We start from the raw sequence: 17,630 nt of genomic DNA, 5'->3' as shown, positions 1-17,630 counted from the left end.
TCCTCATCTAGACAGTCCCAGGTGCCATTCACTGAGACTCCTCATTCCAGTCCCACGCTCCCTGTCCAGCTAGTCACATTGTACCCACCACCTGGGATCCTCATCCAATTACAGTCTTGCCTCTCACTCATCCCAGTTACAGTTCTCCTCATAGGCTCCTTGTTCTACTCCCCTTGCCCATCTAATCCTACCTCCTCCCTGCCACTCCAGCTCCTCATCCAATCTCAGTTTCCCATTCCCCTCTTCTCTCCACACCTCCCCATTTCTTGTTGGCTCCTTGTTTCAGTATCATGGCCCCGTCAGCCCCTCCCCTCCCCTGTTGGGTCCTGGTCCCAATCTCCCCTCCCTTCCCTCCTCCTCAGCTCCTTGTCCCACTCACCCTCTGAGGCCTGACACCTCACCCCTCTGCATTTGAGTCAGGTGACTTCATCCACCACTCTGGCTGGGGCCCTCCAGTGGGAGCACTGACAGCACAAGAGCGAGAGTCTGCCTGCTCTTAGTTCCAGTGCCACAACAGATTGCCGTTTCTAAGAGCAGGAATTGCAAGGAAAATTCTGCTCAGATCCTGGTTTGGAGCATGCTCAGTGAGAGGGACTCTTCAAGGAATTTAGCTGGCAAACCCTCACAACTCTCTACTGAGCATGTGCAAACTTAGATGTTTCAGAGACTTATAACTTTGCCAAATTTGGGCAGCTTTTCATGAGAATAGTGAAAGGCACATCTGGGACACTGAAGTAACCCACTTGCCAAATTTCTAGTCCTTGCTCCAAAGTATGGGGCCTCTAAAGCTTCTCAACAAAATATATGTATGAATTTTTAACATGTATTAATGTATTTTTCCCTAATCTCATTCTCAGAAACAGCTGAAGCTTTTTTTGCCACGGCTTCTATCCCTATCACATAATACTTGTGTGATGGGACATGGCATGGGAAGAGAATCAGCACAAGGGACTGAATGTATTTGAGAGGAGTTCGGGTGATCGAGCAGACCTGCAGCCAGCCAAAACAAGTGTGTGTAGCTGTGTAGGGAAACAACTCATGTTCTCTCAGCTACCCTTTCCCACTTACAGGACACAGAGAAAGGAAGTTCTTAGAGCACCGGGAGCTTGTCTTGGAACAATAAAATTGGGAAATGTATGTCTTTGGGAAGGTGGGGGAGCTGAGCAACTGCCAATGAGGGTTGGGAATGAACATCAACATATTCTGATGACAACCTGCATTTTTCAGTTCTCATTTGCACCAAAACTCCTCCAAGATCTACAGATGAGAGCACAATTCCATGCCCAAATCAAACTCCAGCTCCAAACAGATCAACTGCTTTTTGAGAGAACATCTCTACATGACATGCAAAGGGAGTGGGTCTCAGTGGAAGGCAGAAGGTTAGTCTGATCTGGATTTCACTAAATAAACCCACAGCAATTCATATCCACCACCCCCATGCAAGGCCAATTGGATTGAGGGTTTTGAGGCATGTGATGAATGGGATAGAAATCACAAAAGGGCTGCAAAGAACCTACCACGGAGTTAGATTTCTTTAACCAAGTTTGTAACCCCTCTTGGATCAAGAAGTCATGCCAGTGACTCACAGTGGAGCAACAACATACAAGAAACAAAAACACATACATTGACTTTTTAGGCATATCTTCACTGGAAATTAAAACAATTCTCCCATTCCTCACAGTGCCACTCACCAGAGCCAACACACTCATTCTCTGCTACGTGCAAGGACTATACTGAAAATTGCTTTAGTCGCCACCAGCTCCTACCCTTAAAAGGAATCAGATTAGCAGGGAGGCAGCTCTGGGTCAGAAGCATGCCTGCTATTTTTGTTTTGAAGTAGATGTTGTGCCAGCTGTTCACTTCTGGAAACAAAGCTGAAGTTAAACATGAAAAATACCCTTAATCCAATCAGTTTGATGGGTGCCAGGCAAAAGCCAAAATTTTCAAAAATGGATGGCTAAAGTTAGGCTTCTAAATCCATCTTCAGGCACCAAAGCTAGTGACCTGGCAGGGCTCAGTGCTCAGGTCTTTTGAAAACTAGGCTGTCAACTTAGGTGCCTACATATGGATTTACCAGGAGAACTTTAAGCAGCTGTTTTTGAAAATCTTGACCTAACTCTCTAATGGCTAGTAATTCATATATATAAAGTTGGTACATACACACATAGGCAATCACAATATTTTCTTTCTGATCATAGATCTAGGATCAGCGAGGAAAGTTTACAGTTCCTGAGAGAATTTGTATTGATCAGCCAGAGCATTTCAAGGCCTGGCAGGTTATAAGATACCAGATCTTAATGACAGCATGATCTAAAAGAAATAAGATCTACTCAAAGCTCTGCCATGAGCTTACCGGGTGCTTTGGCCCAGATTTTCAAAAACAGGAGCCTCTTAATTCCATATTTAGACGACTATATAAGTGGCCTGGATTTTCAGAAGTGCTGGGCACCCAGAATGCAGTACCAAGATAAATCCCAGAGCCACAGGTGCTCAGCATTTTTTTTAAAATTACTTATTTAGGAGTCTAAATATGGATTTATGAGCCTAGTTTTAGGCTCCTGGTTTTGAAAATCTTGATCTTAACCTCTTATATCTGTCAGTTTTCTCATCTGTAAAAGGGAATGATACATATTCACTTCCCAAAGGTGCTGTGAGTCTTCATTAATTCTTGAAAAGTGGTTGCAAAATGTAAAGTTCAAGTATTATTTCAATAAAATTGTGTCTGATTTCCACCTTGCTTTTCTCCTACTTCAGGCTCCAATGCAGCAAAGCACTTACGCATGTGCATATAGGATATAATCATCTCCCCACTTTATAACATTATGTAGAAGACCAAAAATGCGTTAAGTTTTCAGCTCCCTTTCACAGTGAAAACAGTTTAGCTTGCTGTTTGCTCTCGCCCTAAGTTTCTCTAAGTATTACTGTTTCTTAGCTTTGTCCTTCCCATTAGATGTGTGTTTTGGATTATTTTTCCCTAATTGTCTGAGTTTCTCTTTTCCCAGGATCTTACTTGCTTTTTTATTTCCTCCCCATATTTCTAGTTTCTCTAGGTTCCTTTTGTTATTATTTGCTGATGTTTCCAATACTTCCCATTTGAGTGCTATCTGTGAATTTAATAGTGTGCGGTTTTACCCCCTTATAGATCATTAATATATTTATTAACTACGCAAAGACCTAACAATAATTCTAGCAGTATCCTGCTGGACATTGACAACTGAACATAAGTACCAGTGTATACTGTAGCTAAGAAGGTTAATGTGATTCTTGAATGTAGAAGCGGGGGGACTATAAAAAAAAATGGGTAAGAAGGTGATATTACCTCTGTGTATGGCATTAATAAGACCTTTAATGGAATGCTGTGTCCAAGTTCAGGAGTCTGTTCTTCAGAAAGAATATTGACAAATTGGAGCGGGTTCACAGAAAGGCTACGAGATTGATTCAGGTCTGGAAAACATGTCTTATAGTGAGAGCATAAAGCTCAATCTATTTAGTTTATCCCAGAGAAGGTTAAGATGTGACTTGATCGTAGTCTACAAGAACCTATACTGGAAAGAGTAGATGGCTCTTTACCCTAGCAGAAAATGCATAACAAGAGCCAAATTCATCACAGAGTGGGTAATTAACCATTGGAACACCTTCCCAAAGGGTTACAGTGGATTTTCCTTCACTTGCAGTCTTTAAATCATGACTTATTTAAAAAAAAATAATTCTATAGCTCAATCAGAAGTTATGGGCTTGACACAAATTCTTGGATGAGTTTCTTTGGCCTGTGGGGTCAGACTAGGCTGTCATAATGGTTCCTTCTGGCCTCAAAATCTGCCAATCTATGAAAACCTCGCCTCAGATTGATACACTGTGGTTTATTATTATTGTGCTTTGTTTACAGTGTTCCAATCAGTTTTCAATCCATTTGACAAATGTGCATTAGCAAACCAATTTGAATTTATGTTATTGAAAGTAAGATATCATGTGATAACACCTTTACTAAAAGATCTACCAAGTTCCCTTCATCCATTCATTTTGTAATACTATCAGATAATAGTCAAGTTTGGCTGGAAAACTTTTTTTGCCAAAATAAACTGTTGGGTGTCTTCCCTTGAGACACTTTAAAGAGGCCTGATTTTCAGGGGGCGGGTGCTCAGCACTCGATGAAAATCAGGTTGCTTTAAGTTGTGTCAAGCTAAGCACCCAAAAATGGAGGGAACCAAAATCACTAATCCCTTTGGAAAATCTTGGCTGTACATATATCATAGGTCAGCAAACTGATTTTCATGAAAATTTGGGAGAATAAAAAATAAAAGTGTATTCCCAGATTGAGAGAACCCATCAGCTAAGAATAGGATGATGAGTTATAAACCTTTCAAAAAGGAGATTTACAATGGAAACTCTGACAAACCCTGAACTCTAGCAATGTCTCTAGGCACCACTCTAAGCCACAACATCTTTCAAACTTTTTGGGGACTTTTAAATTGGGCTAAATATAAATGCAGAAATGGAGAAATATATATATATATATTGTTAAGGAAAGAACAGGTGCTCTTTGAAGGCAATGTAAAAAAAGAAGAGCCATGCATGCAAACACCAAACTGAGCAGACTTGACCAGCCGCAAAAGCATCACACGCGCCCTCCTTCCTTTCAGGATTCTCCTGGTCTGCAAGCCATAATCATCTCTCCCCAGAGAAGATCCCCTGCAGCAGGGCCTGAGGACTCTGAAGCCTTTTCACCTCATTCACCCAATATATTCACACAATTCCACCCTCTGACCTCTCAGGGATTACTGGATTTCTGAAAATAACATGCATGGAACAGCTGGTGTGGACAGAAATGTCTTGAATGTAAATACCATGGCCCCTGAGACAAGGCTGTGTCCCCTCTTCTGCCCACCCCCCCGGCCTGATCCCCACTCACATCAAGTGTAGGGGTCTACTTTAAAATAGAAAACAATTCAGCGTACTAGGGGGAACACAAAGGATTCAAGCACAATTGGATATCATGTCTGAGTTTATACTGAAACCCACTATTCTGCCAACAACAATGGTCTGATCAATAAGGGGCCTTTAACATTTCAAGATTTACCTAGGCCTGCATCAAAATGAAGAGAAGATGTTTTTTCCCTAGGTTCCATTTTATCACTTCTCACCCCCTCTTGCTGCAGTATATGGGTGGGCAGGTATAGGCACAGTTTGCAGGTTACATCACACACACCAGTTCCATTTTTCAGAAGCTTCTATCCATATAGGAAGGCATATTATAATCAATTGTTAGACCAGGACCATTTTGTAATGCTCAGAATTCGTGCGTCCCACCCCTCCAAAGGCAGAGGAATAGTTATAATAACTGACTCGTATATCATCACCTCTCATTCAAATCATCCCAAAACACTTTTTAAACTAGCACAAAATAGCAATTGAAGTGGCAGGGTTAAGAATGTGAAACAGTTAAATATAGCTACTGGAACATAAATTTGCCATAGCAAGTCAGAGCTAAGTATCTTGCATTTAGCAGTAGCCTGTATCTGATGCTTCAGTGAAAGGTGAAAAGTACCCATAGTGCAACTGGAGAATTTTGCTATCCAATCACCAGGGGTCAAAGTAGTATGGTTTTTACCATCTTGTCAAGCTAGTTTTTAGATGGTGCTACCTTGCTTAGTCCTTAGAGCGTGCTACTTCTGAATCTAAACCTTCCTTGACAAAGAATCTCTAATTTTTATAACTTCCTTGCTGTTAACTTAGTGTAAACCACTGCTGTGCTGTTTGCCTGAGTCTGCAGACAGCCAGAAGCAATAGAGATGAGGGGTGTCAACTACCCTTATTCATCTGAATGTCACGTTAGCTATGAAGCATAGTGATTTATTTTAGTGTTGACATTTACATTATTTCCCTGCTGATCAAATAAAAAAAAAGTGGATGAGTGATAAGCTGATGGTGCATGCAGAGCATGCAAAAAACAGAGAGGGATACCACAAAGATCTGCTACCAGCGGTGCCTCATTTTGGTGTCTGAAGTGGGAGGGGACGTGCTTTGCGGTGGTATTTAGGAGAGTGCCATAATTTTTTTTTCCAATTCAATCCCTGTGGATCATACAAGTTAGAAATGGCAACATTCCTTCCAATTCCAGACTTGACTTGCTCACAAAGGAGTTGGTTACAGAAGCTGCAATAACCAGACTGAGTAGATTAAGTTGCTTACTAACTACAGCAAGCTAAGATAGTGTATTATACTGATTTATAAATGCACTTCTGCCCTCTATGGATGGAATACAGCTAATGTGCCTATGTGGTTATATTAGAAATCTTCAGTGATTGGAGACTTTAAACAACAAGGATATAGTCATTATCACTGCTGATGGGTAATAGGGGAAGTCTTTTTTGGCTGCAGTATTAGAGGCCTGTGTTTTTGAAGCTGAAGACTGCAACTTCTGTTCCCTATGCCGCATATGTGGTGAGCTAACAACCACAGTCACTGTGTGCTTATGTAGCCACGAATAATTACGAGTGGCCAATGGAAAATGGGCAGCACTTAGCTATGTTATCTAATTAGCAGACTGCAGAGAGCTAGTTACTTCCAGTGAATTTGGGAAAATGGCTTTAGAAAGTCAAGAAATCCTTTTCACCATTTTGGTAATTTATTTACATTTTGCAATTCATTCAAAGTGGACAATGAAATCAGTCTGATCAGCTTTCACTTTCTGCTCATGGTTAGTTTCACTTGCAGGTTTTCCAGCATTAGCAGGATGCTATTATTGTTTTTGGTTTCCGAGTACTGCAGGAGACTATTTTAATCTGCCTCCTCTCTCCTCCCCACTCAGGGCAAACCACCACCCTACCTAAAAAGTAATGAAAGAAGCCCTTAGGTCTTATAATCCCTCCATTTTCCCCTTATCTTTTAAAAACAAAACCTGCATTGAGGGCCTAAATTACATGCCACTACATTTGGTGCAGATGCTTTCAGACAGGTTCATTGATTTAGTGGGTTTACACATAAGGTGACTATAACCCTTTGTCTGGGAGGAGGGCACTTCCTCCCCAGCAACCTACACATGTACCCTTACGAACAATAAAAGCCAGGCTTGAACTTTTAATGCTAAACTGGTTTTTAAGCATATTTACATTTAAAATCACATTATAATACAATAATAATAATCAGGAAGGTTGGTCTTGTGCTCAAAGCAATGGACAGGAAGTCCTGGCTCTATTCACAGAACAGACACGCATTCACTGTGTGACCTTGGGCAAACCACAAACTCTCTGTGCTTCAGTTTTCCCCTTGTATAAAATGAGGATCTTAATACTAACCTACCCTACAGGGGAGTTGTGAGACTTAATTCACTGTTTGGAAACTCTATAGATAGACAAAATATGTATTTAGTAATTAATAATAATTGAAGAGGTGCAGGTCTTTGCAGGGCTGCTAAATTTCAGCCAAAGGGAAATTTGGAATCCATTTTTGGGAGGCAAGTTTGCCTGAAATCTGTTTAGCTATTGGAGTAAGCCTAACTCATACCACTAATACAAACCACATCAAAGTTGGCATTTTAAATAGCAGTTCCCCTCTTTCCTGGTCATATTAGTATAGATGCAGGGGGAAATATAGGTTAGTTAGAAAATGTTTTTTTAAAAATATGATGCATCTTAGAATAAATTTCTGCACAGTTGGATAAAGGAAAAAAGGGCAACACCATATGCTAAAAAATGGACAGCCGTCTGCTATTTTGGGGTGCCCTCCTCTAATTGCACGCACCTGCTGTGGCGTGTTATATTTTATAATATACGCTTACCAGGAATGGTACAAAGCAGCAAGAGTCAAATCCCCGGAGAGGCAACATGCTGTTATCTCTCTCCCTGCAGATTTACAGAGCTGTGGGCTATCTGCCAGGGAAATACTAGCACAGAAAGCAACACGAATTAAGGCGATTCACTAGTCTAAAAGCTGTGGGCCTCTTTCCTTGCTTTTCCTTTCCTTGTTTATATTTCATTAGTCTATTCTCTCTTGCTTACTCTGCTGCTATTTTCTGTCTTTTTACTAATTCCTTCACACATTTATTTTCTCCCTAAAAACATAATACTCTTCCCTGACCATCCCCACCCCAGTTTGGAGCAGCTTCTTCTTTCTCCTTGTTTTGTTGCTTTGGTTTCACTTTCTTCTCTGGGTCTCTTTCCTCTCTCCTCCCCCTGTTCATTCCTTTTTGTTTCCCTCTGTTTCTTCCTCTCCCCTATGTTTCATAATACTGCCTGCTGGATTAATAGAATGCAAAGACTCCATGATTGTAAAACTAAGCTGGGTCTTCATTAACAGAACTATTCACAGAGGTGCTCCAATTGTAACTAGCATCCACACACAGACTGACTTCCTGGTACTCCCTCCAAACTGTCCTCCTTCCTCTAAGTTCTATGCAGGTTGCTAGACCCTATCTTCAATCCTGCCCATTCCCACATCTTTGTCCTGCTCCATGCACCCAAATCCTGCCAGCTTCATGAGACCACTTTAATGTATACCACCAGTCTGCTAAGCTTCATCAACCCCTCCAATCAGCAGCATTGCATTGTGTGCTCTGCCTGAATCACACCAGCAGGGTAGAAAGCCACAGGGGACCATGTCAACATGAGAAAGAGAGAAGAGTGCTCCTCCAAGAGGTCCTTAAGTCCCTCACTTGATCTAGGCAGTATAGTGAGCTGATGAAAGATGGTTTTGTGATTATGGCACAGGATTGGCACTCAGAAGATCTTGGGTCCAATTCCTGACTTTTCCACCTGACTCTGGGCAAATCACAGTCTCTCTGTGCTTCAGTTCCCTATCAATAAAATGGGAACAACAGTAATTGTACTCAGAGGGCTGTTATGAGAATATATTCATTAATGTTTGTCAAGTGCTGAGATACTATGGTGATGGGGGCCATATATGGAGATAAAAGTAAGGGGGAGAGAAGGCATCATCAGGCAGCTTTGGAACCCCACTTGGGAAAGGAACAGTGGGGGGGGCATTGATACTCTCCCTCTAGGGCTGGGCTGGCACCCCAAATCTTGCTTTGTCAGCAGAACTGTGGTGGAAAGTTGTGAATACAAGAAGCTCACAGTTCAGGCAGATGGCTTAGCAGACCTGTGAGTTTCAAACCAATGTAAACAGAAAGGTTAGGAGGATAAGTCAGGAAAGCCCAGTGTTTGTCTCTCTTTGTGGGATTCAGACTCTTATTAAAGAATGTTTTTGATTAGAAAGATAAGGTGTATGAAGACCTTCTTAATCCAGATAACAAAAACATGGCCATATTATGAGAACCTGAAGATATTAATATAATGCTCATTCTTCCATTTTCTTTAAGTCCTCCTTAGTGATAACACTATTATTAGCTGAGCGCAGAAGGCCTTACACTCAACTTGATGGCATTTTTCTGTGTGGATGTTTGTCTGTAACATGATAACTTTGGCATCAATGGACAGAATGCTACTGATTAAAATCAGAACACCAGAAGGGTGGAAATCGGAGACACACAGGATATGTCTACACTACAATAAAAGACCCGTGGCATGGACACTACTGGCCCAGATCAGCTGACTCAGGTTTGCGGGGGCTCAGGCTGTGTTTAGGCTCGGGCTGAAGCCAGGGCTGTGAGATCCCACAAGGGTGGAGGGTCTCAGAGCCCGTACTCCCGCCCAACCCCAAATGTCTATACTGCTATTTTTAGCCCCCCGAGCCTAAACCCTGCAAGCCTAAATCATCTGACCCAGGATCTGAGACTCAGGGTATGTCTACACTACCAGCCGGATTGGCAGGCAGCAATCAATCCAGCGGGAGTCGATTTATCGCGTCTAGTCTAGATACGATAAATCAGCCCCCGAGCTCTCTCCCGTTGACTTCTGTACTCTACCGCTGCGAGAGGCGCAGGCAGAGTCAACGGGAGCGGCAGCAGTCAACTCTCCGCAGTGAGTCGGTCTAAGTACATCAACTTCAGCTATGTTATTCACATAGCTGAAGTTGCATAACTTGGATCAATCGCCCCCCAGTGTACAGCAGGCCTCAGTTCTAAGGGTTTTTTAATCCCAGAGCCCTAGCCATCTGGATAGCAGAGCTAGCATCTTGAACCACCTCTGTAATTGTCTATAAATCAAAGAGCCCGCTGATGGCAGCCATGAATGCTTCCAGCTTAAAACAACCCCATCTACCCAATGGAGTTTAAAATTTGACATTCTGAAAGAGAAAGAACCAAAGGAGAGGAGAAAGAAGGAGAATGGCACAGCGAGCGGGGAAAAGCCTGGGTGGAATGGAGGAGAGAATGGTCACTGGGCCACGGTCACAAAAGGCTCGTAGGAATTAATGAGAAATGAATGAGTGTGATTCAGAAATAAAACTCCTTTACAAAAGAAAAGGAGAGGAAAGATTTATTAATAAAGATGCTACATAGCTTCATTATATATTTAAGTTAGTATATATTTACACTGAAATGATATTCAAGAACCTATCTGTAGACTCCATGTTGTGCTGCAAAACACCACTAAACTAGGGGAACTAAATGTTTGAAAGGAGTAAAATTGGAATATGAGAACATTTCACCTCTAGACTGAGAGTTCAAATCCACCTTTGGTCTGTTTCTACCCTGCCTCTCCCCTTCCAGATATGCTTGTGATGCTGGCAGACTAGATGCCAGCTCATGCCAAGGTCTCCATGTCTCATTTGAACACTGACAAATATACAGCTGGAATCAGTCTGTCCCACCTGTGTGTTAGTATTGTTAAAATAGGCATTAGAAATATAAGAATGTATTTAGACTTTATTGAATGCTTATGAGTTGCTGCATGCATTAATCTCACTTATAACATCTGTGTCCCATATTGTAAGGTGGTATCTGAGCGGTTATATTGTGAGCCTCTGTCACTGTGTAAGTCACCAGGTGGAAGAGAAACACTAATTCATGTGTAAGACCAATCTTCAACAGGTGTTATGCTCTTCCCAATAAGAAAGGTCCATTGATACCAGACGGATATTGCAACTGGAATTTCCCTACATACTCTCAACAAGAGGACAAAAAAAACTTTTGTTGGCCTGTTCTCTCCCCTGTGAAGATGGGTCATGCAAGTGGACTCCTACCATCAGCTGAGTTTGCAGCACAGATCACATGGCAGGAGGATAAAAACCCCAAACAAAAGGAATTTAATATTTTTATGCTGCTTGGACTGGCGGGGGGAGGGGTGGGAGAATGTTTCTAGGCATATGTGAGAGATCCCCAGCTGCTTAGCTTGGGTTAACCCTGGAGGACATGTAGAGCTTGCTGATTATAGAAACTTTTATTATCTTTTAAAACTTAAGACTGTAACTCATTTGTGTGTGTGTATGTTTACCTGCTTTAACCTTGTAAATAACTCGCTGGTTTCCTTGTTCTATTTAATATATCTTTATATAATTTATGACAGGATTGATTACAAGCACTGTTTTTGGTATGAGATCTAAGGTGCAATTGACCTAGGGTAAGTGACTAGTCCTTTGGAACTGGAAGCAACTGAATATTGCTGTGATTCTTGATGTACGAAATCATCTATCACAAAGGTATGCTCACCTGGGTAGCAAGACAGACCAGAGTACCCCAGGACGCTGTTTGTGACTCCACATTAAGTCTGCTATAGTGCCTGAAGAGTTTACATTTGATAACTGATTGGTGAAATCTAAGTATAGAACTCACAACCAGTTTGGGGTTTGTGCCCTGGTTCTTAACAATCCGCCCTGAGGTTGGTACTCTTGAGTCACAGGAGGTAGCATTACAATGCCCTCCCCATGTTTTTACCAGTTTGTTTAATTAGGGTTTTCTATTATAATAGTTCTATAGCCAGCATAAATATTCAATTAGTTTTCTTTTGTATTCCTATCTGATGATCCCCCATGAGGTGATGAAGCAGGATAGTGCAGCAGACCGCGAGCAGGTAACTGAAGCAGGGAAAGCAGGGAAGTGAGGATGGTCAGCAGAGTTCCAGGATGGCGGTTCTGCTGTAAAAGTGTCTCCACAGCATGCCTGGACTGGTCTATAAGGCTATAGAGAAATTTCCCAGGAGGCTCCAGCACTTGGAGATCCCCAAGGCCCCATCAAGGAGTGGTATTGATTATGCTAGAAGGGGACCCAGTGTCCAACAGAACTTAGATACACATCAATTTGGGGGTCCAGGGCATTCCAGTGGACAAGAGTGGATTCAGGAAGCAAAAAAGGTGAGGACATTGGTTGGAGGAGGGAGCTGGATCTTGTTGTCCTCTGTTGCCCATTGTGTTTAAAAGCAGCAAGCTATTGTGTTATATCTTATAGGTTCTCATCTGAGACACCCCAATGCCAGGAGGGCAGTGCATATGGCAGGCCCAGCATGGAGGCAGCTGGGGCTATCAGAGAAGCACAACACGAAGTGCTGACAGTAGAGCTTCCAACCCCTTTATCTAAAGAGAGGAAAGACCATTCCCCTGGGTCCTAGCCGTGGTGTTTGGGGTGGATTCATTTTGAGCCACTACTGCCCAGACCACCCTTTTAGGCCCTTCTTCCTTCCTTTCTTCTCCCTGGAGGCTTCTGTCTCCCAGTCAGATGCTAGTGCACAGCACCATTTACAGTCCCTCTCTTAAATGTCCCTGACATTGTATGTCTCTCTCACCAAACCATCTCCTACCAACACCCGCACGCCTCTGCTTTTAAAATATTTTAAAAGCAGAAGACAGAATACACTAGTACTCTCAACTACCTGCTGTTGAGACATTGTTCTTATCGGTGCCACCTTTCAAAATACAGTACCTGCAACAATCTCTCTCACAAATTCCCTTCACCTTATATAGGAAGATCAAACAGTACTTCTAGCTGACCACCCCCTAATCCCTAATTTGGGGGATGTAAAATGTTACCCTTCCAGATAAAACAGTGAATGGGCTGTTTTCTTTGCCATGGTCACTTTCTTCATTACGCTCTCAGCAAGCAGTACAAATCCTACCAGCACTCACTATAGCCCTCCAGTGGACTGTGAGATTATTTGATTTTATTTATTTATTTTTCAGACAATAAAACTCACTAGACTTCAGCATCTCTCTCTGGATTCCTAACAGATCCTCCATCACATTTCAAGCCTGAGGGCCAGGAAAGAGGTATATTTGAACCATTTTTACAAGAACATAAGGAACAGGGCTTACAAAAAGGGTGATATTTGCATGGGAAAGGCTCTGTTAGTTAATACAAAGGCACCTAAAAAACTGCCCACCTGAGGGAGGTACACTGGCAATTTGCCAGGCTGCCCGAAACCAGCATAAAATGGAACAGCTTGCAACCAACTTTATTCATAATATGGACATGTAGATCGTGGAGATGGCAAGTTCCAGCACGCAATACAATCACCCTGTCTAGAGATACAGCATGGCATCTTGAGTTAGCCAGCATCTCAGCTCAGATTAAGATGTGCTCATATTTTAGATACCAAGGATGAAATCCTGGCTCTGTGAAAATAAACAGGATTTTTGCCATTGACAAATCAATAGGATCACTATATTCCACCACAAATGTGTAGTACAGGCCCTCCAAAAAAAATGTAGTGGTCACTAAAATGCATGGAATGGGAAGTACAGTTCTAGACCTGGATGCAGATAGTTTAAGGAGTGGAGAAGTGCCTTGCTACACAATTGGTATCTAGGGATATGTCCAGATGAGCAAAAGAGATCAATATTACCCAACACCAACCTAATTTCTCTCTCTTTTCCTAATTAAGGGCTCATCTGCTTGGGGAAATTAACCAACCCATGTGAAAACTCTTATTTAGGAATAAGAATGTCTACACAGGGGACTATTCTGGAAGAGCTGTTGTGTTTTAAATTCACACCCTACCTTAATCCAAATGAACATTCAAGTGTAGACAAGCCTTTAGACCAGTGGTTCCCAAACTGGGGTACATGAACCCCTGGGGGTTCGCAAAATGTTACAGGGGGTTCTCAGGAAAAAATTCCGAACGGTGGACAGAGCTGTCCCTAGGGACGCCGGGCAGCACGGGGCCAGCAGCCCAGAGCCCCTGGTCTTCCAAGAGCTAAGCAGATCAAAGCAAGCACATCTATCACACTGAGGAGATTTCAAAGTAGCAGCCATGTTAGTCTGTATCCGCAAAAAGAACAGGAGTCCTTGTGGCACCTTAGAGACTAACAAATTTATTTGAGCATAAGCTTTCGTGGTGCCACAAGTACTCCAGTTCTTTTTACTGGGGAGATTTAAACTTCAAGACTCCTTATAAGAAATGGAAAAGGAGGTGGATATTTTTTGCTGTTTTTAAAATGAAATAGGCAGCTAGTATTGTTTTTAAAATTATTATGAAGAACAAGTTTAAGCTTTGTTGTAACATGCGTTGTTTGCCTGGACTGCTCAAGACCTGAATGCTTGTGTAGAAAGAACTCTTTGAGTTGGCTTCTTAAATACCTTCCTGCTGTTTCACATCTGATACTCCTTGATGAAACATAAGAGCGTTGTCTTATAACAGGCTTATTCAAAGTGATACAAGCTACGAAAGTGAGATCTTGGAAGAGTGTTGCCATTTTCATAGTGTAAAAAAAATACTGTAATGATAATAATTAATAATAGTGTGTAATAAGCATGTCAGAAAAACAAAATGTATATTTCCAAGATCACTGCATTTATAATTTATACTCAGGTAAAGGAGAAAATCCCTGGAAATATTCATTTTTAGGAGGGGGTTTGTGAGACTTGACATTTTAGTGAAAGGGGTTCACATGTTGTTAAAGTTTAGGAACCACTGCTTTAGCCGTAGCATAGGAAGCTGAGGCCTTGGCTAAACTTGCAGATGTACAGCGCTGTGAGTTAAACCTGATTTCGTGCAGCTGAGTAGGGAAAGCGCTGCAGTCTGTCCACACTGACAGCTGCCCAGCGCACTGTCGTGGCCACATTTGCAGCAATTGCAGTGCTATTGGGAGTGGTGCATTATGGGCAGCTATCCCACAGAGCACCTTTTCCTATTCTGGCGCCGTGGGTTGTGGGAAGGGGGCGTAGGTGAGGGGGATTCTGGGTCCTGTCCCAATGCCCCGTGATGCATCGCTTCGCATCCCTTTGTTTCCGTCCACCTTTGGCGCCATCTTTTAACGGTTTCTGCGCAGCGCAATCTGTCTGCGGGAAATGGAGTCCGAACTGCTGAGGCGTATGCTGACAAGTCTCGCCAGCACGTCACGTTTAGCTGTCGAACTATTCCTTAAGATCCAAAGTGACAGTGAGAGTGAGAGTGAGGGTGAGGAGTCCGACGATGCTATCGAGCTGCGTAATACGTATGACACAAAATTGCTTGTGGCATTCACGGACATGCTCAGCACCGTGGAACGCTGCTTTTGGGCTCGGGAAACAAGTACCGAGTGGTGGGATCACATCGTCATGGAAGTCTGGGATGACGAGCAGTGGCTGCAGAACTTTCGGATGAGAAAAGCCACTTTCATGGGATTGTGTGAGGAGCTCGCCCCCACCCTGCGGCGCAAGGACACGAGATTGCAAGCTGCCCTGCCAGTGGAGAAGCAGGTGGCTATTGAAATCTGGAAGCTGGCAGCCCCAGACAGCTACCAGTCGGTCGCAAACCAGTTTGGAGTGTGAAACTCGACCGTTGGAATCGTGTTGATGCAAGTTTGCAAGGCCATTAATCACATCCTACTCAGAAGAACCGTGACTCTGGGTAACGTGCAGGAAATAGTGGATGGCTTTGCACAAATGGGGTTCCCTAACTGTGGAGGGATGATAGATGGGACGCACATTCCTATTCTGGCACCACCCCACCTCGGATCCGAGTACGTTAATCGGAAAGGGTATTTCTCTATGGTTCTCCAGGCGCTTGTGGATCACCGTGGGCGTTTCATTGACATTAACACAGGCTGGCCCGGAAAGGTGCATGACACACGTATCTTTCGGAACACTTAGCTATTCAGGAAGATGCCGGCCGGGACTTTTTTCCCAGAGTGGAAGATCATGGTAGGGGAAGTTGAAATGCCCATTGTGATCCTTGGAGATCCTCCTTACCCGTTAATGCCGTGGCTCATGAAACACTACACAGGGAGCCTTGACAGCAGCAAGGAACGGTTCAACTACAGGCTGAGCCGGTGCCAAATGACTGTGGAGCGTGCCTTTGGCCATTTAAAGGGCCGCTGGCGATCTCTGTATGGGAAGCTGGACTTGGCCAAAAACAACATCCCCGCGGTTATATCCGCGTGCTGTGCCCTCCATAAGATTTGTGAAGGGAAGGGTGAAAGCTTCACTCAGGCATGGACCTCCGAGGTTCAACACTTGGAGGCTGAATTTGCACAGCCAGAGAGCAGGGCTATTACAGGGGCCAAGCATGGGGCTGCAAGGATTAGGGATGCCTTGAGGGAGCAATTTGAGGCTGAAAACCAGCAGTGATATGTGGTGCCCTGCACGGGAATGAAGTGCAGTAGTTCCAATCTTTAGGAATCAGTGTCTGCTTAGCAGACAAGCAGACTTGCAGTGCCTGTTTATTTCCTGGGCTAAGGAGTCTTTTACTTTATGCAATAATAAAGAATGTTTTCAAAGCCAAAGAATCCATTTATTGAAAAGAAAAAAAAATTATTTATTGAAAAGAAACAAGGGAGTGGAGTGGGGAACGGTACAATCACAGATTCGCGTATGTCCTGTCTGGTGCGCTGTGCAGTGAGTGCTGCACTTCAGGGCAGCTATACTGCATGGCGATGGGGGTTGAGTGCAGAGGGTAAGGGTCGTGGTTTTCAGGGCTGGGTGATGAAGATACTGGTGTTGGAGGCAGTGAGTGGTGTGAAGAACACAGAAGTTGGGGAAAGTGGGTTGGAGGTGACAGTGGGGCACAACGGAAAGAGTTTTGGAACAAAAGCTGTGGGGAGGGGGGTGGCGTTTGCGTTTGCGGAACTGCTCCTCTTTCTGCATGGCTACCAGCTCTAGACAGCGTCTGCTTGGCGATCCAGGATGCTGATGAGCCTATCAGTGCTTTGCTGCCAGTGCGCGGTGCTTTGCCGCCGGTGCACTGCGTTTTCCTGGCGGATCCTGCTTTCTCTCTCCCTCCAGTTCTGTGCCTTCTCATTCTCTTTAATAGATTGCTGCATCACTTCTTGCAGCATGTCTTCTTTGCTTTTTCGCGGTCTCTTCCTGAGTCTTTGCAGTCTCTGAGCAGGCGATAAGAGGGAAGCTGAGGTCTCAAGGTTGATGCAGCTGTATAGGCAAAATGCAACATTTAACAGAGGCAGCACTGTTTATACCAGGCAGAGTAATGATTCCCCCCGCACTTAAGGAGTAGAAAACACACAGGGTCTACACAATAGCATAATTTTCCCATCTGAAACAGAGCACACATATCCCATGGGAGCCTCAAAATGGTGAGTAATGGGGACTGATTGTTTCAGGGCTGCACTGTCCTCTGCGTTTCTGTGCCTTGGGGAGAGCCAACAGCTTCAGGGGGCACCTACACTGAACACTGTCCCAACATTTTCCACAGGAGTTCGTCCTGGACGATATCTCGCTGCTGAGGGTGACCTGGGGAGCAAGGGAGGGTCTTCTACTGCAATGCGGCTTCCGCCCTGGCCAATATGCAGCTTGCCTGTGTGCAGCAATGGTCCCCCCGCCCCTCGCGGCACAGTGGCGCAGACACGTTAGCCTGGCTGGGACAAGG

Source organism: Trachemys scripta, chromosome 1 (assembly GCF_013100865.1).
Source record: "Trachemys scripta elegans isolate TJP31775 chromosome 1, CAS_Tse_1.0, whole genome shotgun sequence".
In the NCBI taxonomy this organism is placed as follows: Eukaryota; Metazoa; Chordata; order Testudines; family Emydidae; genus Trachemys; species Trachemys scripta.
This window is presented reverse-complemented; position numbering follows the sequence as displayed.